Raw genomic sequence first — 22385 nt, 5'->3', positions numbered from 1 at the left:
GAATTCCTGAACCCCAGAAGCTGTGACCATAATAAAATAGTGGTTGTTATTTATGCCACTAATTTGGAAAGGTTTGTTAAGCAGCAATACTAACTGTAACAGAAACCTTTCCCCAAACTTTAAATATTCAGTGCACTTATAATGACACACAATTCCATAAAGTCCCACAAGCTTATGGAAAGGCCATGAGTGCCACCCAGATCCCTCTAAGCTATAGTGAAGCAGAAAGCAGGGATTGTGGCCCAAACTCTGATCTGGGCTTTGTTTCTAAAGTCTGACCTAGCAATTTCTCACTCCTTCTTATGAGACCTTTCCAGTATCTTTTTCTACCTGGTGCCTGTCTTGGTCACACAAAGCATCCTTTTCCCCTCTGACTTTTGCTAGCACAGAGACTTCTGTGTTCTTTCTTCACAGTTCTCCTTTTATGTCCCTAAAAGCAGGTGGGGCGGGGGGCGGGGGGAACCTAGTTTCTCTTGTTCTCAGTCTTAGGACCTAATCAGCAACCATATTTCAGTTGAAATCACTATTTTCCACATATATCCAAGCCCACTCACCCTAGAGGTCTGCTTCCCATTCTCTGAACACTAAGCAGGAGGCCAAGAAGGCATCTATCCTTCTCTCCTTTAGGGTCTTCTTCCCTAGAGAATGTAAGCACCAGATCAAGGGTCTATTCAGACAGGAAAAGACAGAAAAAAAAACAGACCTCAGTAATCACTGAGATTTAGTAAGAATTTGATTTTATTAAGCCCTTACATTAAATACATGTTGTCATTTTTTTTAATTGTTTATGTGTATTTATTGACAGAGAGAGAGAGAGTACGCACAAAAGCTGGGAGGGGCATAGAGAAGGAGAGACAGAATCCCAAGTAGGCTCCGTACCATTAGAGCACAGCCCCATGACATGAACTCATGAACAGTGAGGTCATGACCTGAGCTGAGATCAAGAGTGAGAAGCTTAACTGACTGTGCCACCCAGGCACCCCCATGTTGCCATTTTTTTAAATGAAGCGTGTATGGATTGCATTAGAATCTCAATCAGATTAAAACAATCACAGAACCACAGAAACCACAGAAAACACAATTCAAGATAAGTATTCTAACACTTTTCCAAAATAAAAGCAGGGATTTGAGAGGATCTTTCTGTTTTCGAGACTCCAATTAGGAACATCACTTCCCAAAGCACAGCTGGGGCTGAGCCAGGGGGATTTAAGCTTCATATTGGGAGTGTGTGGTTTCTTATCTAAACAGGTTCCAACTTACACCCAGACAAAGTAGGCATATATTCTACATAGTGAGAGCTGAGATGCAATAGAATTTTTCATCCTTAGATACAGAGACCAAGTGCACAGTAGCTAAGGCCTGAAATTCTGCTATCCAAGATTTATTTCTTTGACTTAAGGCTTTGTTCCCCTTTAAAATACAAATATTTTAGGTGCCTCGTTAGCGCAGTAGGTAGCATGTCAGTCTCATAAAATACAAATATTTTATGAGTTAACTAAGGCTTAGTGATAGTGGCAGGTCTTGCTAATTGTCTACCTAATATCCATTTTTCCCATCTTTTCTGGTTACAGAATTCCAATTTGGAGGTCAGGGGTAACAATGTGAGATTCCATTTCAGCTAGGGTTGGTCATGTGACCCAGCTCTGGTTTCTGAGATATAAGTGGAAATCATTGGGAGGGGCTGTCCAGATGGCTTGTTAAAAAGGGAAGACTTATGAAAACAATGGCTCTTTCCCTTTTCCCTTCTTCCTTCATGAAAGATAAACACAATTAGTGGAGGCACAGCAGCCATACTGCAAAACCAAGGACAAGAGCTACATACTACAAATGGTAGAGCAGGAAGATAAAAGAAGCCTAATTTGTTGATGGCATTACAGAGCCATTTTAATGGTGCCATAGTCAGCCTACCACATCCCAGATGAGGGGCACCCTTTTGAGTTATGGTTCTAGAGATAGGTTTCTTTCTCTAACGGATGCAATGTTACAAAGGTTTGGGAAATCATATGGGGAATGAGTTTTAAGACAAGCAAGAGGCACAGAGAAGTTATGGGCTTTAAGAACTATATGAATAAAAGGTGTTCCTGAAGGACAAAACCTGGAAGTGGAATGTAAGGGGCCCTGAAGATCAGCTTACATCAAAAACTTAGGTTTTACCCTTGCAACAAAACTAAATGGAGAAATAATTCCATGATCTTCTATTAGTGAGAGAAAATAAAGTATTTCTTTGTGGTATCTTTATGAAACAGTAACTTTAATGCTCAACATGCTTATGCTTATGGGTGATTTTTCTGGGACAAATTTAGGTGAATCACACTTCTAGTCAAGAGGCTTTCATAAACACCATAGAAGGCCAAAGTTTTCCCTAAATGATGTATCCTCAGGAACTAGTGAGCTCACTAATAAAAATGATGTTGAATTGCTATTTTTGTTCTCCTGAAATGCAGTTGTTATTGGCTGGACATTGGCAGTGCATAAGTTGGCAGAAACATTACCTAGGACCACTTAAATTTTTTGCTAAGAGCTTTGTTATTTAAAAGCTAAGATGTCATATCACTCTAAAGAGAAGAATATGGTCCAATTTTAATCTTTGATATAAAATACTCATGCCAACCTTGATTTCTTTCATGAAGATTTCATGCATAAAATCAAAGACAAGCCAAGGTTTAAAATGGTGGAGAATTTCCTTTAACATTAAATTATCTGTTCTTTGTACTACTTATCTTTTAGGAAAATGTTGCTACAAGTTGTAGGTACTTTTTGTGAAAACCCAGCAAGCAATCAATAGGTGGGAATCAAGTAAGTCATGGAGTTTTCAGTTTAATTCCACAACTGGGGTTGAGCAGTGCTTCTCAAACTATCATGTGAAATACGACTTATCCAGGGCTCTTGTTAAAATACAGGCTCTGATTCAGTTTACCTAGTGCGAGGCCTGAGATTTTGCATTCCTAACAGGCAATGATGATGATACTGATGCTGATCCATGAACCACACTGTGAGTATCCAGAAAGTAGAGCATGGGCTAACCTGGCTGCTCCTCAGGATCATTTAGAGATCTTGCTAAAAATTTTTTAAATATAAATATAAATAAATAAACAAACAAACAAACAAACCCAAAGTCTTGGGGCACATCCGCCTCTGCAAAATCAGAATCTCCAGGAATGATGGGCAGGAGTTTGTATTATTAACCATCTCCCCAGGTGATTCCTATTCAGCCATAAGCTGCACCTGGTCTGCAATGAGTAGCGCAGCATGTCTCAAAGAGTTGCTGTGCACCCCCTAAATCAGAATCGCCTGAGGAGCTTAACAATTGTGCAGATACCTCTCTCCAAGTACCTCCCTTCTGCTGCCTAGGAAGGAGGCAAAGGGTGGAGAGAGTAGAGAAAATAAGGAGATGGTATAAAAAGGGAAATTGATGTCATTTCAACTCCCACCTGGCAGGAGTAGAGAGGGCCAATTCTCCTGGAAGTGACAGCATGGAACGTGCCTCCTGCTGCCTGACCACCTGCACCTCCTTCCTTCTCTTCTCCCTGGCAACTGCCCCAGCCAAAGCTGCCCCTCAGGGGCTGCTGGGGAGCCTGGTTAGAGAGGAAGGAAAGAAATGAAGAGGAAAGAAATAGGGGAGGGGGCCCTGGAACAAAAGGTAAAAGTAAAGAAATTACAAACAGCCTTTAGCTTCTGTTCATATTGCAATTCAATCCAATGTAAATAAATACCTATTTCAATATCTGTACTTGCTGATATAACAATGTATTATCTGGCCAAAAGAGTGCATTCCAATTGCATAAAATTGTGTCTATGCATAGAAAAAGGTCTGGAAGACTGTGAACTGTATTCATCTCCAAGTGGTGAAATTTAAGGTACTATTATCCTTACTTCAATATACTAATCTGTACTGTTTGAATGTTTTATGCTAGCTATGAATTATTTTTATAATGAGATAAATAATAGAGCCATTTTCATCTGGGGGAACAAAAACAAGGGTTCACAGTGCTAGCATAGTATAGGAGACAGACTGAAGAGAATACAGGCTTTTCCTTCGGGAAGCTCACAAACTCAGTAGTCAGATGCATGAATTATTTCTGAGTTGCAGATCTATGAGGCTAGGTGGCCCCACAATAGATGTCAGGGCTGGACAATGCTGTAAGGAGTGGTATTTCTCCTGAAAGTCCAAGATGGATTCCAAATGTATATTACTGAATGCAGACATGAATAGGAGTTTTAGTGTATTAAAGGAGAGAAATGTATAAAGGTTAATTAGTATAAGTAAAGTAGCCCTGGGAGGAAATGTATGGGTCAGAAGTATCTAGAAAAATCAACTGTAATGCTACAGAAAGATAGCATTCTTGTGGCTCTAACAATGAGATAAGCCAAAAGCTTCTGCTGGAGATTAAGCAAGTAAACCTGAGATCTTACCAAAGACGGAACCACTCCTGGTTGCCCTGGGACTTACTCCTCACGGTACTGATATTATAATAGAATTGTCGGATCATAATGAATTAGATGGCAACTAGGCAGGGAACAACGATCTCAGCAGAAGTTTTGTGCATCAGACAAAATATAAGCTCATGAGGGAAGAATCAGGGTTAAACAGGGTCTGCTTACTTGGGAATTTCTTGGGTACTGCCACCCTGTGGCATCTCCCACTGACTTTGTGGTCATGGAAAATAATCAACTAAATGTTTTTGAGCCCACATTACCCCAGTCTCCTGCTTAAAGCGTGGGGAGAAAAAGAAAAACAGAGAAAGCAGCCTTGAGGGAGAGGATAAGGTAAAATATTAAATCACACCTAGAATTTTGAAAGCTGGGTCAGGAAAACTCCCTGAAACTCCAAGTTTCTGAACTTAAGCTTTGGCCATCCCCAATCTAAAGAGATTTTTCTTTTTTTTTTTATTTCCTATACCTATTGCTTTCTACTAGTTCAAGCTTCAGCAGGGAGAACTAGTTCATTAAATGGTAAGTATGAGCCTGCATATGAGAACAAAAATGTTAAACCATTATGAGGCACCTTCTTAACAGTGGTTGATAATGCTGAAAAAAGGGAGGACTCTCCACTTTGGGGCTGACTGATGCACTTCACTTCAAACAACTCAGGCACCTTCATCAGTGACTTGGGAGGAAAAGCCTGACATTCTCATCACACTTTCATTGAGCTAGTTTCCAGCCACTGCACCATCTGCTAAAGCTCAAGAAGATAAAAGAGAAATGTTTCTAGGAGATGGGAATGGGATAAGGAAAGAGGGAATAGGAAGATCCATGTGGAGACAGCTGATTATAATAGTGTCATGACAGGTGAGCCCTGTGGCCAGCTCTGGGTCATTTCATGCCTTCTCCTGATATTTCCATTGCTTTCTCCTGTATATTCAGCAGACAGGGTTACAAAGGCAGTTATGCCTAAGGCTAATTTTTCTGCTAGAAAAACGTAGGTAGGATTTCCTAGGTTCTCTGCAGTGACTTTGAAAATATCTGTGATACAGCATCAACAGCTGAAATCGAAAGACATCGCCAGGCAGGGGGAAATGAGTGATCAAAAATAGAAGAGGAGAAATAGTCCCTGACTTGTTTGCCACCAATGTTAATTACACATGAGTGCTTTTACAGTTAGAAAGAAAGCTGTATTTAGGAAGGTTTTGCTGGTATTGATTATTTCTGTATCTATCAGGGTCTCAGATCCAAAACACCTGAACACCTACCCTGAGGAAGCTGCTAGTTCAGCTCTAACTCTCCAGGCAATGTCAACCTAAAATATCCCTACAGACAGAAATGGTTCTGGTTCAAGATTGTGATCTTCCTTCCTCTTTCTCAGATCCATCAGTAGAGATCTCTAAGAAGATACACAAGGATATTCACCACTTGGCCATTATCTGCCTGCAGATCCATGGTTCTACTAGATCTCTTCCAAAATGAGGTACATAGAGTATACATGCTTGTGGGGAATGTTGGGTGTTAAGCACAACCTCTGTAAACTGAATTATTGTTCATTAATCATTGCTGCAAAGGCCAACATCAAGAGACATTTAGATCCTGGCTACTCAAAGTGTGGTTCCTGAACCAGCAGGAGAGTTGGGGGAGAGGGGAGGGGGCTTGTTGGAAATGCAGAATCTCAGGCCCCACCCTAGACCTGCAAAATCAGAATCTGCATTTTAACAAAACCCTCAAGGTGCTCTATGTGGGTTCCTAGGTGTGAGAAGCACTACTCAAGATTCTCTCTCTTGAGAAAGTAATTTTCATCAAGTTCTATTCTTAATGGGAAACAGGTTGAGAAGATACTCAACATAGCTACAAATACTAACCAGGAAAATGTGAACTTTTTCTGAATATTGAAAGCAAGCCAGCAACAACACTTTATAAGAGCTAATATACCCTGTACTGAGAGGTCAAAAGGCAAGTGATACAAGGAGAATGGCTCTAATTATAAAGATGGGTGTTTCAACATGGCCAGTCACTGCACACTGCCCTCTTCCTCTCATGCTTTTCAATCTTTCACTAAAATGTCACATGGATTTTTTGGCAGAATTAGCTCCCAGATTTGCAGTGGGAATTAGACAAGAACATCTTCTCCTTTCTTTCCTTCAAGATGCAGGGATGGGGGCTAGAGCAGACAACAGGGAGCACTTCTGAGGCCAATAGTAAGCAAAACTGAAACTGGAAAAGGGGTGTCAAGATATGAATGCCAGAAGAAACACAGGAGCACAAAAGTACAAGATGGAGAAGAGTGATGCATTGTCAGGTACCTAGGACCAGAAAGGCAAGAAGTAGTGGGGACTTGACAAGAAACTGAGGGTGGGAGTACGGAATTGTCTCAGGGTGGGGTGGGTGACAGCTCTAGATTAAAACCACGATTTTTGGTTTTATTAGCCAGTGTCTTATAGATGGGCCCAGCTAAAGAACCAGAGGTATATCAGATTTAACATGGGGATTAACTGATGAAAGGGGCTGAGGGAAGTAAGGAGATCAGTTAGTCCAACATCTCTGGACAGGTTGATGGATTTATTTGAAAGGATAGCAGAATGTGATCTTGAAAAGAATAAGCCAGGATAGAATGTTACACAAGGAACTAGACCTCACCAAAAGAGTGAAATAGATATTTTGCTGCCAACATCCTATCTCTGCTCCTGCCTTTCTTCTTCCTGCTCCCTCTGCCAACCTACATTAAAACTGGTTTAATGTCTGTCCAACCAATTCCTTTAAGCCTGTAGGTGTCAACCAATAGATTTGGCATCCTCTTGCAAGAACGTTGAATTTGTGTACTCTTTAAAGACCAAACCACTTCACAAATCCACAACAATTATGGCCCCTGAATCCAATCAAAGCATGTTTTAGCCATCTGTCCCAAGGCCAGATTTGTGTACGTGACATTCTGAAGGATTAAGAAAGAGGACCTCCATAGCTAGATAGAGGGGCTAAAAGAGATGGATCGCCTGAGTGCTTGAGAAATTGACAAGGTCACTAATAGACCAGGGGCAAAGGAGATAATGGATTTCTACTAAAGTAGTGTTGTTTTATCAAAATCCTTTAGCAATATTGTAATTTATTTTAGGTCTAATCTCAGATTTCTCTTTTGTACTTTTTAGTCTTATCAAGATATTTATAATTTTTCCCAGATAATTATCATACCTCCTTTTGTTCTCCTTGAATTTCATGCCACTCAAATGCCCACCAATTACCCCTAGTTGGTTCACATGCCTTGAATTCCAAGAGAACAGAATTGGCAAGAAATAAGCATCCTCAATATTTAGAGCAGAGGGTGAGTGTTTTTTTTTTAACAATGGTAATTAGAATTTGCTTCTCCTTGTGTACAGTGTAGTTTACCCAATTACAATGAACTATTAATTTGATGAAGGGGGACAAGAAATACTACTCTCTCATTATTTTCTGAAAATCTGTCATCTTTATAAGGTTTTGTTTGTAATACACAGATGGTCCTGGTGGCAGTGCAAAACTGAACTTTGCAGCAGGGGACATATTGGCCAAATGGTACAACTCCTGCTTCATGTGTGCCCTCTACCTTATTTGTCAAATTAGACATGCTAGTAACATCCATAATTACATGTTACAAGCAGCTGAGCTGTAGTTTGAAGTGTACTTAGACACTAATCAGACTTCAGGGAATCCCTACGAACAATGCATTCAACCTCTTCTAGCCTCTGGTATGGATGCCAGGCATAGTTTCTTCTATAATGCCAGTATTTTACCTATAATTTCTAATTGTTCCTGATAATTTAGAATGCTTCTTGAAAGGAAAAATAGCAGAAAGCTAGTCCACAGGTGTTCTGGAGAACCATTTTCCAGTATTACCAACTTTATTTCATGTTACTGCTGTCTTTGCAGGCACACGGTGGGTTGTGCTGTTGGACAATACTTAAGACCTAGGTTATCCTCCAAGATCAGTGTTTCTTAGCTTTACATCTAACCTTTGAGACTCTTTTCTACCCATGGCCCTTCCCAACCCCACCTACTTCTATTTGTGTTTCCATCATGGTGTCCTCTCTAGTGCTCTTATACACATTTATTAAGCACCTATTGTGTGCTTCACACTGTACTGCAAAGACAAATGATTCCTATCCTCAAGGTGATCACAATAAAATGAATGACACTAATACATGAAGAAATTATTCTAAAACCTGCAGTAATATAGCTGATACAGAATACTGAAGAAGGGAAAACAAACTAGCATGAAGTGTGTGTGTGTGTGTGTGTGTGTGTGTGTCCCCTCATATATACATGTATGTTTTGGAGAGTGGGGGATGTGACAGACACTATAAGTGCACCACACATATCTCCTGGGACCCCTTTGCCATTTTTGTGCACATCAGGTTCAGGCTGCTTTTACTCCCAGCAGCCAGCACTCTGTCTCTTTGTTGAAGGATAGCTCTCAGGCTGCAGGAGCCCATATTGCCTGTGCACATGCACAGAGAGCTGAAGTGTCTGGGAACTTAGTTCACCAGAGGCAGCACTGTGACTGCCAGGAGTGGGGATTCAAGCACACAAGCCCCTTTGCCCCTGATGAAGATAACTCTGATGTGTATCCTACAGTGTCTCTAAAAGTCATCCATGGGAAGGAGCCAAGGTTACTCTCCATGGTGAGTTTGCAGTCTGGTTTGTCCTCCTTCCCTTCCCAGACCCACTCCCCAGCCCTCTCTTAGTTTTCCCTCTACTAATAAATGCATGTGAAACCTCATCTCAGGGCCTGCTTCTGGGATACCCAAATTAAGACTGGGAGAGTAAAGGAAAGAAGTCTTCCTTGAGGGTCTATCTAAGCCAGGTCCTGAAGGAATGGAAGAATTTAGCAAGATAAGAGTTTTACCCTGAGGGAAGGTGAAAAGGAAGTGCTATGGAAATAATTTCAGCCAACAAAGATGAAAGCATGCATGTGGAAAACAGCCTAGAATGCACAGGAAAACAGCTACAACCACAACCTGAAGCATAAAGTTTTAGCAAAGGATTGGCCAGTGAAAAGTGGGAAGGCATCACATACTCAAGGGCTTGATGCACTTGGTGTACTAGAGCCAACTAGGAGCCACTTATTAAATATTCAGAAATTTTCTTATCTGGCTGTTAAACTCTGATAGCTTGAAATTGTCCATGATGGGAGTACTTACACTATGGAAATTGCAAACACTACAAATTAGGGCATTATTAAGAATAGAAGTAGTTTACCAGCACACTAGTTTGCTGTGTGAATGAGCTTACTCTTTATTCCATAGGCAGGAATGGGGAAGCCACTGACTTTTTAGCAGTGGAGTGATCTAGTTAGATTTGTATAGCTATGTGGAATTTAGAGAAACAAAAGGGCCTAACCCAAGGCAGTAGTGGCAGACTTGGAGTATGGGGAATGGAAAGATGAAGGAGTTTGTCTGATTGGATGTGAGAATTGATAGACAGGCTGACTAGGCAGATGGCTGGGCTAGCCTCCAACAGAGCTAGAGAATACAGAAAGAAAAGTTAATTTGGGCAACAAGTTCATTTCTGAAAACATTGATTTTCAGAATTCTGAGGGATCGGGCAGTCATATATACCTGGATATGGAGCACAGTCATCTGGGAGTCTCCACAGCTCTAGTCACTTAAGTGAATCTTGTGCAGGTGCTGCTAGCCAAATCTATTCTCTTCTCCTGGCTGTGGCAGTCTCTGTTGCTAACCACCTATTCTGTCAGTTTTTACCTGCACTCATAACTACTTAGGCCTCAAGTAGAAAGGCCCTTCCTCTGAAGGCAGGGCTGTTCTGGCCAGCCCCTCCTAGGTGATTCCACCTCTTCTGGATTTATAGCTCCCCATCTCAGGCATTGAAAACAAGAGTCTTAAGATGTTACCTAAAATGCTCTTCTTGTGGCCCAACTTGTATCCTTAGTTGACGATCCTGCTTTCCCAAATATGAACTTGGGTCACAGAGTCAGACATTTATTTTCAATTCTCCCTCCTTCCTTCAGGTGACTTTCCACAACACCTGGCCCAACAGATGGAAGACAACCTTGAGTGAGGGATATGATAATTCCTCTCTCTGGAGAATTAACCCCAGGCTCCCAAGTACCTAACTTATCTCCTTTCTAGGACCTAGGGAATCTAAGGAAAGTAGTATTCCTGGAGGCTGACCATGACCTTTCAGTTTCCTGAGGAAGTTTTGACCTTTGCCAGATTCCTTCAGTTCACAACAAATTATTAACCTTTGCTCATGGGTGTAGATTTCAACCAAATTCCATAGGCATTTCAAGCAATTTTTAAATAAAGTGGCATAATAATGTGCTTAATTCCTGGCAGGTCTATCACCTCCAGGCCCCTACCTCAACAGAATTGGAAATGACAAACCAAACACATTTTGAGAATGAATTTTTAAGGCAAACTTTAATGCCTGCCTACTATAAATATATTCATCAAAGGAACCCTCAAACCTGCCATAGAATTGATGCCATTGTATTTAGGTATGAAATAGATCAAGTTTTAAACTAAAAACGTCCAGACATGTTATCATTTGTTAGATACAATAAAAAAAAAGTGAGTTTGCAAAAGTATGTAGATGACCAGATAACTTGAGTAATGGCTTCATTGTAAAGCTTGAGTTTTACCTTTAATGCTCCTTTTCAATGTAGCACTGACATTTAGTCAACCTAAGAAAAGCACAGAGGGAAAAATACTCTAAGAAATGCTTTGTAATCTAGAAGGGTTTCATTTAAGAATCCAAAATCCCTACACTAAGCGTATTTATATAAAGAATTTTTCCGCTTGAACTTCTACATTGTTTTTAAACATCCAGCAAAAATATTTTTAAAAATTCAACACCTAGCTAGCTTTCAAAATGTAGACCCTGTTTACTTTTATCTCCATACTTAGCTCTAAAATAACTAGATTAATTTTTGCCAACATTTCTCAATACTCTTGCATGGGAGCTAAGATAAATCATGGTACATTTACTCTCAAAGGGTTCCTTTGGTGTTTAGAAATGGAGAGGAGATTTACTCATGAACCATTATCAACATAAATGGAGATTGCCCTTGGGACATAATCATCTGCTTTGTATAAGTAAGATATGGCTACATGACAATAAAAACACAGGATTCACTTAGATAAAAATGAAAACTTCAGCATATTTAGAGTTTTTCTATTTAAATATACATTATATTAATTTCTAGACTTTTAATACAAGAAGGTAACTTGGATTGAAATGATTCTCAAAAATATAGTGGTTGAATATTTGAACTTGAATTAAAGGAACTTATTTATCAACTACAAACTTGTTTTTGCCTTACCTTAATTATGTTTATATTAAATAAAGAACAAATTACTATTTCATCATCACATTATATATACCAGCTTAATGAAGACATAAGTTTTCTTTTATTCAAAAATAAAATTAAAAGTTACAAACCAATCCAATACCTAAGATGAATCATTTCATTGGTCAAATTGCATCTTATTTTTTCTTATGTAGAGAATGTTTGAATAAAAGAGGTAGCTATGGCATAGTGAAAAGACCATTGGCTTCAGAGCAAACATAGCTGGACTTGAGGGCTCTTTTTTTTTAAAGTTTTTTTTTTTTTTTTTTTTTATTTATTTTTTTGGGACAGAGAGAGACAGAGCATGAACGGGGGAGGGGCAGAGAGAGAGGGAGACACAGAATCGGAAACAGGCTCCAGGCTCTGAGCCATCAGCCCAGAGCCCGACGCGGGGCTCGAACTCACGGACCGCGAGATCGTGACCTGGCTGAAGTCGGACGCCTAACCGACTGCGCCACCCAGGCGCCCCTTGAGGGCTCTTTTTAAATAAATGGACAAGTTAATTGTGTATTTAATTTTGAGCAAATTTCTTTAAATTGTCTTTAAAATTTTTTATATGTAAAATCTTTGAAGATGAAGATTTATGTTAATATTTTTAAAGTCACTAGCATGATGCCTAATACATAATAGATGCTCAATAAATAGTAGCTATCCTGCTTGAAAAAAACCAATGGCTCTCCATTGCACTCAAATTAATTAACATGGCCCCAAAGATCTTTCATGATCTGGTGCCCCTTATATCTGATGGCTTTATCTTGTAACATGTCCCTGTTATGCTCTTCACTGGTGGTCTCCATGTGAGGTGCAGGTACATCAGGGGAGGTATAACACACCCTTTTTGTGCCCTACCTATATCCATCAGACTTTACCACTTTAGGGTGCACCCCCCAATTCTAAAAGGCAATGTCTACATCTCTTTGTCTGGGTACCTTGCCCAAAGTTGCAGAAGGTCACTAAGACTGTTCATTCAGAAATATGGAAATGAAGATTTGATGCCTCCTTGGAGCAGTCTTCAACCAATGACTGAGGGTTGTTAAATATCCCAGCTTCATCATTTCTCAGGAGGGATAAGTCTGAGATATCTGTCAAGGACCATGAAGGGTCTGAGATTTTACCCTGCCTGCAAACTAGCAGGTTAGCCTGCCACAGTTTCATGGATGCTGGCAGAAGACATGAGTCTCCTGGATCAAAGACAAATGACTTTATGACAGCACAGCAGGCAGCATGAGCATCATGCTCTCATTGGTTTCCCTCGATACCCAAATTTCATGGGGGTGATGTGGAGTGGTCTTGGTGAATACTATGCACATAATGGATCTGCATCATAGCTGAAGGACCCCAAGCTTAGAAACCCCCAATCTTATAAGGGGCTACTAGCAACACTGCCCAACCTTTGTCCCAGAGAAAGACATTCCCTTTGTTATCCATTCAGGAAACAAATTTTCCTTTTGCCCCTGGATGGAGACATTATCTCTATATTCCAAGGTTGTTTGCTATGCAAACATCCTTGAAGACATAGAACAGGACAAACTATCACAAGATGTATATAGAATATCATGGAGAATTGTCTCCCAACAGTATGCCCTATATCATCATTACACTTACACTCAGCAGGACTGAGCTTCATAATTGTAACTCACTTGATAATGTTCCCTTGATTGTCTTCCTTACCTCCTCTAATTTCTCCACTCTCAAACAGTGTTTCATGAGATCATCTAAATAAATGACTTGCAGATACCTGAACAAAATTGGAATGCTATTGGGAAGGAAGAAAACATAAAATGGATGATGGATCAGTCACCAACAAAGTCCACTAAACCTTACTTAAATTTCTTCTGCAGGAGTTAGAAGCATTTACTTTAGGCATTCTAGTTGAGCTAGCCTAAGAAAGTAAACAGAACTCTCTTGCATTAATTCAAAATATAATTGAAATGCATCTTGCAGGGTTGCCTGAGCAACTGATTAAATTACCTCATTGGCATAAACTGCTAAGAAACTCACTGGTCCCAATCATTACCCAATAAGATGACCCTGTCAAGGAAGAAAATGGACTTCATGACATATTCTGTTATATATGTTCAGAATAGAGTTCAGTGATCCTGCCATCACTCAAGAGAAAACAAGATTTATTTACTCATTGTAAACAGTAGGATTTTCTTTATTTTTGAGCCACGATGGTAGGATTCACTTTAATTGCACATAGATAAAATCCAGAAACACCATGTTTTTCGGGGATAGCTATAGCTATGGTCACAAACCAAAATAAAGGTGTTTTCAGTTTGTTCCCCAAGATGACAACTAGCTTTCTCAACTTCCAGTTTGCATCCCTTTTACATCCTTCAGGTTTAGTCAAGATTTCTAAATGGCAAGGTCTCTTCTGGGAAAAGCTTCATTACTGCACCTATAAAACTGCTAGAGGACAGTTATTTTCTAGTCCATTCTCTCTCGAAGTGTGGTCTCTGGACCAGCAGCTTCATCACCTGGAGGGAGATTCTCAGGCCCCACACAGACCTAAAAAATTGGAAACTCTGGGGGTGAGGCTCAGCCTCTCTTTAACAAGTCTTCCACATGATTCTAACACACACTCAAGTGTGAGAACCACTGCTTTAGAGTCTGCCCCCAAAGTCCCAATTCCAGTAAGGAATTTCATGGCTTCTTAGTCAAGGAAAACAGGCAGCTTGATCATAAAAAACCAGCCTTCGATTGTGCAGAGGGTGGATTATCTCAGAGATCATATATATTAAAGTCAGTGAACTAGAACATGGACGTTGAATCATCCAGTTTTTACCTCCTCCCTTTAACGAGCACTTTGTTTTAATTTTAGTTTTGGTGTTTTGGCTTTTTTTGTGTTTTAGAAAAGTGACATCATCCTCATTTCATAAAGTGATATTCACATCTTGAAAAAGGGCTTTCCTGATTAACCCCATCCCCTTTTGATATGACATTTTATTCTGTGACTCGGTCTCCTTTTAAGATTTACATATTTGTTTTGCATGGCATTAATCTGCTTTCAAGCCACATGCTTTGAAAATACTCTCTGAGTAGGTTACATCCATCTGTCAGACCAGAGCTAATGGGCACAGACCATGATTTTATCTCATCTCCTTGGAATTTATTGTCTCCATGTCTATGTAGGTCAGTGGTGTGCCAATGATGTGTGTGTGTGTGTGTGTGTGTGTGTGTGTGTGTGTTTATGTGTTTGTGTGTTGACACTATAAAGTGTTAAAGGATGAAGATGAACTATTCAAATTGTCCTTAAGCCATGCATTCAGTATCAAATTTCTGCAGATTCCCCACCGTCTTCACAATGCCCAACCTTCATCATCAGCAGTGAATGAAATACACTTAAGAACTCAATGAGGCAAATTTTCTTCCAACTGACTTGCCAAAAGAAAAAGCCAGCTCCTGTGTGGTGGCCACACACCAAGATCTGGAACACTACTGCATTGGTGAAGCTAGGGTGACCAAACCATCCCAGTTTTCCCAGAGATGTGCACTTTCCTGGGCTGTGAGACTTGCAGTGCTAAAACTGGACTGTTCTGGGTAAACTGGGATAGTTGGTCACTTTGGCTGAGGCATCTAAGTCAGAAAACAATTACAAAGAGTTAGTAGGCTCAGCTTTCACATCATACCCTGCTCACTACTCAGGCCAAAAATCCAAAGAGACAATACCATTGGTGAGGTTTTGGAGTGGTGGGGGGTCCAGAACCAACAGCCAAGAAAGAATTCTTTAGACATCTTTGGTGCAAAAATGGTGATTTTTATTAAAGCATGGGGACAGGACTCATGGTTAGGAAGAGCTGCACCAGACACTGTGGAGAGACTGGTTATATACTTGGGAGTTGGGGGAGGTAAAGTCTTGGGGAAGTTTCCAAAGAGGTTTCCATATGCTAAAGAAGACTCACAAGATACTGGAGGCCTAGCTATTGTCCAGCTAAGGTTGTTTTTCCCTCTAGCAAAGCATTAACAATAAGAACAGTGGTGAGTTCGTGGAGTTGTACTCTGCCTGTCTCAAGTATTTGTCAATGGGCCGCAGGTTATAAGGAAATTTAGTTCTATCTGCCATTTCCTTCTTGCCTTTGTTTCCCACATCACCATGCAACATGATGAGACCTTCTCAATTCTCTAATGCCTCCAGGGTACCCTGTGAAAAACTGTATAGTGTGTAACATGTTCAGATCCCCCACCATCCCCATTTTACAGCTTTTTCATATCCCTGCCCTTCAAGTGGCCCCCAGTCTCTGGCCTTCCACCTCTTGCCTCCTTGCCCCCGCCAATACCAAACCTTGCACACAAGAGATTTCGTCCACATGAAGTTACAAACACTGATTAATAGAGCGGTAGTTCTCAAACCTCACCACATGTTACTCTTTTCTTAATTTTTTTTCACGTTTATTTATTTTTGAGAGAGAGAGAGAGAGTGAGCAGGGGAGGGGCAGAGAGAGAGGGAGACACAGAATCTGAAGCAGGCTCCAGGCTCTCAGCTGTCAGCACAGAGCCCAATACAGGGCTCGAAATGACACACTGCGAGGTCATGACCTGACCTGAAGTCCAACGCTTAACGGACTGAGCCACCCAGGCGCCCCTTCACCACATGTTAAAAGCATCTAGGGTGGGTGCACCTGGGTGGCTCAGTCAGTTAAGCATCCAACTCTTAATTTTAACTCAGGTCACGATCTCACATTTCATGAGTTTGAGCCCCACTGCTAACATAGAGCCTGCTTGGGACTCTCTCACTTTCTCTCTCTCTCTCTCTCTCTCTCTCTCTCTCTCTCTCCCTCTCTCTCTCTCTCTCTCCCTCTCTCCCTCTCTCTCTCCCTCTCAAATAAACATTTAAAAAATTTTTAAAGGTTTTCATAAAACTACAATAACAAAAAAAACCACATTTAGGGTGTTTTTTGAAAGCACTAATGCCTGGACACTACCAGCTAAAATACAGACTTAATTGATCTTAGGCAGATCCAGGCATTGGTATTTTTTAAAAGCTCCCTTGATGACTCTGATCAGCAGCTAGATTCAAGGAATACTGGTTTGACACATGTATTCTCAAATGTGGTTGTACATCGGAATCACCTGGGAAGTTTCAATAACTAGTTATATCTAGGTCCCACCCCCAGAGAGGCTCATTTAATTGGTCTTGGGCACAGTCTGTACTTCTGGATTGGTAAAAACTCCCCAGTAGATTCTAATATGCAGCAAAGTTTGAGAACCCTGATCTGGCCTTGCCACTCAAAGTATGGACTCTGCATCAGCAACTTAGGGCCCCACCTGGAAGCTAGTTAGAATGTAGACTCATGGGCCCCACCCTAGGCCTCCTGAAACCTAATCTACAGTTTAACATTATCACCCAGGTAATTGACATGTATGTTAGTTTCAGAAGCTCTGGTTTAGAGTTTTACCCTTCCCCAAAGCATTTAACAAGAAACAAGAATCTTAACCAAAAGAATTCTCTTGCATGAATTTTAGCCATCAGACAAAAGGTACAAAAGCATTTTGGTGAAAGGAGGGTTCCCCCAGTCCTCTGAGTCATGTCCCCAGAAGCAGTCACCTACTCCTCCTACTCATAAGAACATTCTGGTGTTATTAAATGTCAGCTGCAGAAATACATCTGGCTCTGAATCAGCCAAGGGGAAAACAGACACTGTGGAGGGTTGTCGCTGGTGTGCGTGCTTCCTGGAAATGGCTGGCAGAGTTCAGGAACTGGAACCGATATGAAAGTTATCCAGGAGCACTGTTATTTAAAAAAAAAGAAGAGGGGCGCCTGGGTGGCGCAGTCGGTTAAGCGTCCGACTTCAGCCAGGTCACGATCTCGCGGTCCGTGAGTTCGAGCCCCGCATCAGGCTCTGGGCTGATGGCTCCGAGACTGGAGCCTGTTTCCGATTCTGTGTCTCCCTCTCTCTCTGCCCCTCCCCCATTCATGCTCTGTCTCTCTCTGTCCCAAAAATAAATAAAAAAAAAACGTTGAAAAACATAAAATAAAAAAAAGAAGAAAGATTTGAGGAAAATGAGCACTGTCCCACATGGAAAGTAGAGTATGAGTGTAGGGGTGGGGTAGGTGAGTGACAAAAGAATAGCATTATAGACATTGAAATTAACCCAAATTCAAAAGATACTAAAACAAGAGCCAAAGCAGAAAATGTTAATGATCTTTACTTAGTTTAATAATGATTAAACATTATTTAGTTTAATTCCTTTGTTTTATACTGAGCAGACTTGAAGGGTTCCCAAACATCTGAGCTGTACCTTCAGTATAATGTAGTCCCATTCACCCCTTCCGTGTTCAGACTTGTTCAGAATTATACCCCATTATCCATATGGACTGGTGAGGGGTGAAAATGAAAAGGACTGCTTTGAATCACCCTGCAGTGGCTTTTAGAATAAGACCCCACAAAGGACCAAGGGCTGGCTAAGTCTTCTATGGAACCAGGAACAGGGAAAGGGATGTCTAAAGAACTGAATATACCACCCAGTTTGGTCTTCAGGAGAGGCCTCCTTCTGGGCCAAGTATACAAATTCTTGTACTCAAGTTCCAAACACAGAATAGTTGGCACAATTCATTCTAGGTTCTTAAGTATCTCAGTAGTAGTGAAGAGGAAAAGGCCGACTCAGATTAGTCAAACAGGAGGCTGTTATACTGAATCCTAGCAGCGTGTGCAATGAATTTCACAAGGAGCAAAAGCAGTATCAACTCCATATATGCAAGAATCCAAGGAATAATGGACACCACATTGGAGCTACCAGTGATAACTTGAAGGAAGGATGCTTAAAAAACCCAACTTAAATAAATAAATAAATAAATAAATAAATAAATAAATAAATAAATGAAATTGTTTAGGGGCCACAAAAGAGGGAGTTTGAACCTGTCAATTTAAATATATCTGAGAAAGAAATACTTTTTACTAGACCCATTTCCTAAGTACTCAGCAAGTACTATGGATTCAGACTATTTTTACAGCAACACAATAATGCCATCATTTTATGTTAATATGGGCATCTCTAGGGAGCTTGTCAGCAATGCACACTCTAGGCCCCACCCCCTACCTGCGTTTTACCAAAATCCCCAGGTGATTCATATGCTCATGGATGTTTAAGAAACAGATCTAGAACAGTGATTATCAATCCTGGCCATGCATTTGAATTACCTAGGGAGGGTCTCAGCATTGTAGCTATCCAGGCCCCATCCTAAACTAATTAAAGCAGTGGTCTTTGGTTATGGGTCTTAGGCACACCCTTGTTTTAAAAGCTCACCAGGTGTTTCTGATGGGCAGCCAGTTTTGAAGGCTGCTGACAGTGTATGGAGGTTAAGGAGCAGGGATGTTTTTCAGGGTATCATTCTCTGCCTCCCTCTCTTCTCTTTTCTCATGAAATATTGGCCTCATAAGTATGTTAATCAAATTCACAATTAATATGGAGAACAAACTGAGGGTTACTGGAGGGGTTGTGGGAGGGGGGATGGGCTAAACGGGTAAGGGTCATTAAGGAATCTACTCCTGAAATCATTGTTTCACTATATGCTAACTAATTTGGATGTAAATTTTTAAAAATAAAAAATTAAATTAAAAAAATTCACAATTAAAAATTAAAGTGCTTTTCCTAAAGCAGCCACATGGGTATGGCATGAACCTGTGTCCCTGCACATTATCTCTTCATGCCTCAATAGAGAGCCAAAAAACTGTCTTATTGGCTCTACCAAGAATTCTCTGTATAACCTCAAATAAGTCACCCTCTCTGAGCCTTCGTTTGGTTTTCTCTCAAAGAAATATAATTTTATATACCCTTTTGGCCTCTCAAGGTGATTATATGATAAAAAGGAGTAGCGTGAACAACTGTCCTGGTTTTTAGCAAAGTTCCATGTCCCAGAACACCTCTCAGTCATAGACAAAACAAGGTCATTGGTCACGCTAGGAAGAACTGATGTGAATCACTAAGACATGCCTAGAGGGCTTTCCTTGTGTAAGATTATACCTGGTTCCCAAGGCAGGCCTTGCTAAGGAAAGCTTAAAAGTGCCAGACTAATCTGACATGCAAAATGTGTAAATGGAGAACCTACCAATTGCTCCTGAACCCTCAGAAAGAAGAAACTGTGTTTCAGAGTCTTTTGAAATCTGATTAGCCATATCAGTTGTTACAGACTCAGATCCAGCCTAGAAGGCAAAGGCCAGGTTTTAAAGGATATAAGATCCTGGAAGATAATAATGCTAATGATGTGAAAAATCCCCTGGAGGCTGAAGCACCATTAGGAGAAAACTGTGAAGCTTTAAAAAACAAAAATAGGGAAATTTTCCAGTCTTGCAAAAAAAGAAGTCAAAAGCTTTACATTTGTTTCAAGCATGTCCCCAAGGTGGAATAAGATCATGATCCAAAAAGCTCCCTGAGCTCTCAAGGGTGTTGATGGTGGTGTGTGTGTATACAGGAGGCAGTAGATCCTTGCAACTCCAAAAAAAAAAAAAAAAAAAAGAGGTGCCTTTAAATGAATCATTATTACAAAGAACCACCCTATTGATTTCCACTAAGATCTGTGGAGGAAATCTTTTCAAGTAAGCTCTACAAAAAACTCTTGTGACTTAATGGCGCTGCTAGAAGCAGAGTTTTCATTGTATCCCTGTAAACAAACCAGGCCTTGATTTGTAAAGCAAAAATCTTGGCCTTGCTTGGACTCTTACAGTAGCCTCCCAATTTTTCTCCTGTGGCCACTCCTGCCACCCTTGTATTTATTGTCTGATCTGTAGGTTCACGTGACAGACAACACCACTCTCTTGCTCCAAAGTCTTCAGTGACTACCCATGGCCTGCAAGGCAAAGATCAAAACTCTTAACAAGGCCCACAGAGCCTTCCCTACTCTTCTTTTCCATCCTTGTTCCTTACTTCACTCTCCCACATATTCACCATGGCCAATTAGACACGGTAATTGGTCAGCTCCATCTTCAGTTGTTTGGGAAGCTTTCCCTGCCCCCATGCAAACCCACCAAGGGTGGATCGCTCATACGTATTATTATAACACCCTGTTCCTTCCCTTCTGGAAACTTCACAGTCCATAATTATACATTTGTATGTAAATATTTGATCAGTGTTTCTCTTCCCGTGGACTACAGGCCATATTAGCACAGAGGTGGTATTTTCTCTCCCTTTTGTAGCTCATATTTGTATTAGCATATTGGCACACAGTAGGTACTCCATTTATATGTTGAGGGAGGGAAGGAAGGGAGAGCAGAAATGACAGGAGGGACAGAGGGAGAAAGTTAGAGTTATTAATATTTTTCTCTTTTATAAGGGAACATATGTTTTAATGGTAAACTGCATAGTCTATAGCAGGGATGGGCCTATGTTTTCTGTAATGGCCAAATAGTAAATAATTTTGGCTTTGTGGGCCATAAGGTCTCTGTGGCAACTCCTCAGGTCTGCCATTATATAATGTGAAAGCAGCCACAGATAATACATGCATGAATGGGCTGTGTTCTAATAAAACTTTGCTTATGGACACTAAAGTTGGAATTTCATATAATTTTCATATATCACAAAACATTATTCTCCTTTTGATTCTTTTTCAGTCTTTTAAAAATGTGAAAAACATTTTTAGCTTACACCATACAAAAACAGGCTGCAGCTGGACTGGATTTTGAGACCAAACTGCCAAGCCTTGGTCTACAGCACACTCTTCCAGGTTATCTGATTCTGATTCTCCGGAGCGACTGACAATTCCCCAAGTTGTAGATAACTAACACAAATGCAAACTCATTGTTGTCTGTAGTCACTTATTTCTGTCAGGTAGAGGGACAAGCTCTGCCACCAATGCTAAAGCCAGCTTTGCAAACTTTTATAATTCATTTCAACATGCCTTTACTCCATATATATTTATACTTCTGTGACTTCTCCCTTGGCTTCTTTATTATAAGCTTCTCTCACTTCATTCATGAGTTAAAGTCATTAACATATATTCATCATATATATATATGTATATATATATATATGTAATGTTTTAAACTTTTGTTTAAAAATCCCTCATAGGGGCGCCTGGGTGGCTCGTCGGTTAAGCGTCCGACTTCGGCTCAGGTCATGATCTCACAGTCTGTGGGTTCGAGCCCCGCATCGGGCTCTGTGCTGACAGCTCCGATTCTGTGTCTCGCTCTCTCTCTGGCCCTCCCCTGCTCATGTTCTGTCTCTGTCGCAAAAATAAATAAAAACATTAAAAAAAATTTTTTTTTAAATCCCTCATAATACCTTTTACCCAGCTGTCCTTTCCCAATACAGTAAGATCTGTGATAGAACCTAGAGTAAATTCTGTGGCTTCCTTTCAAATATACCCTCATGCTAAAGCGAAAGCTCACAGTCACTCTTTATTAATGCATTAATGTGCCTCATTTATTTATACTGGCCGCCATGTCAGAAAGTAATGATTTTCAAGGAAATATATACATAGTATATACACAGGGAAAATGAAGGTGAGTTGAATCCAAGAATTCGATTAGTACACAAAATACAATGGCAAGAGATGGGCAATAAATTAAACTCTCAAATATCTAGAAATAGACACAGAGAAGAAACACAATCAGTTAAGTTTATTGCCCAGTGTCCATGACACAAAAATATACCAGGAGACTCAGGAGAAAGAAGAGTTGTT

At 40.4% G+C, this 22385-nt stretch overlaps 1 long non-coding RNA gene across 1 annotated transcript in view; it reads left to right on the top strand.

The window, feature by feature from the left end:
• Positions 1–5808: 5808 nt before the first annotated feature.
• Positions 5809–22385, top strand: part of LOC121025630 (uncharacterized) — a 314895-nt gene continuing 298318 nt past the window's right edge. The window contains exon 1 of the long non-coding RNA XR_005788111.1: positions 5809–5905. This is a non-coding gene — a long non-coding RNA (uncharacterized LOC121025630). The remainder of the gene's footprint in view (positions 5906–22385) is intronic.

Source organism: Herpailurus yagouaroundi, unplaced genomic scaffold (genome assembly GCF_014898765.1).
Source record: "Herpailurus yagouaroundi ecotype Mexico unplaced genomic scaffold, PumYag 67690, whole genome shotgun sequence".
NCBI lineage: Eukaryota > Metazoa > Chordata > Mammalia > Carnivora > Felidae > Herpailurus > Herpailurus yagouaroundi.
The sequence above is the reverse complement of the archived record's forward strand: the minus strand, read 5'-3'. Positions and strand labels throughout refer to the sequence as shown.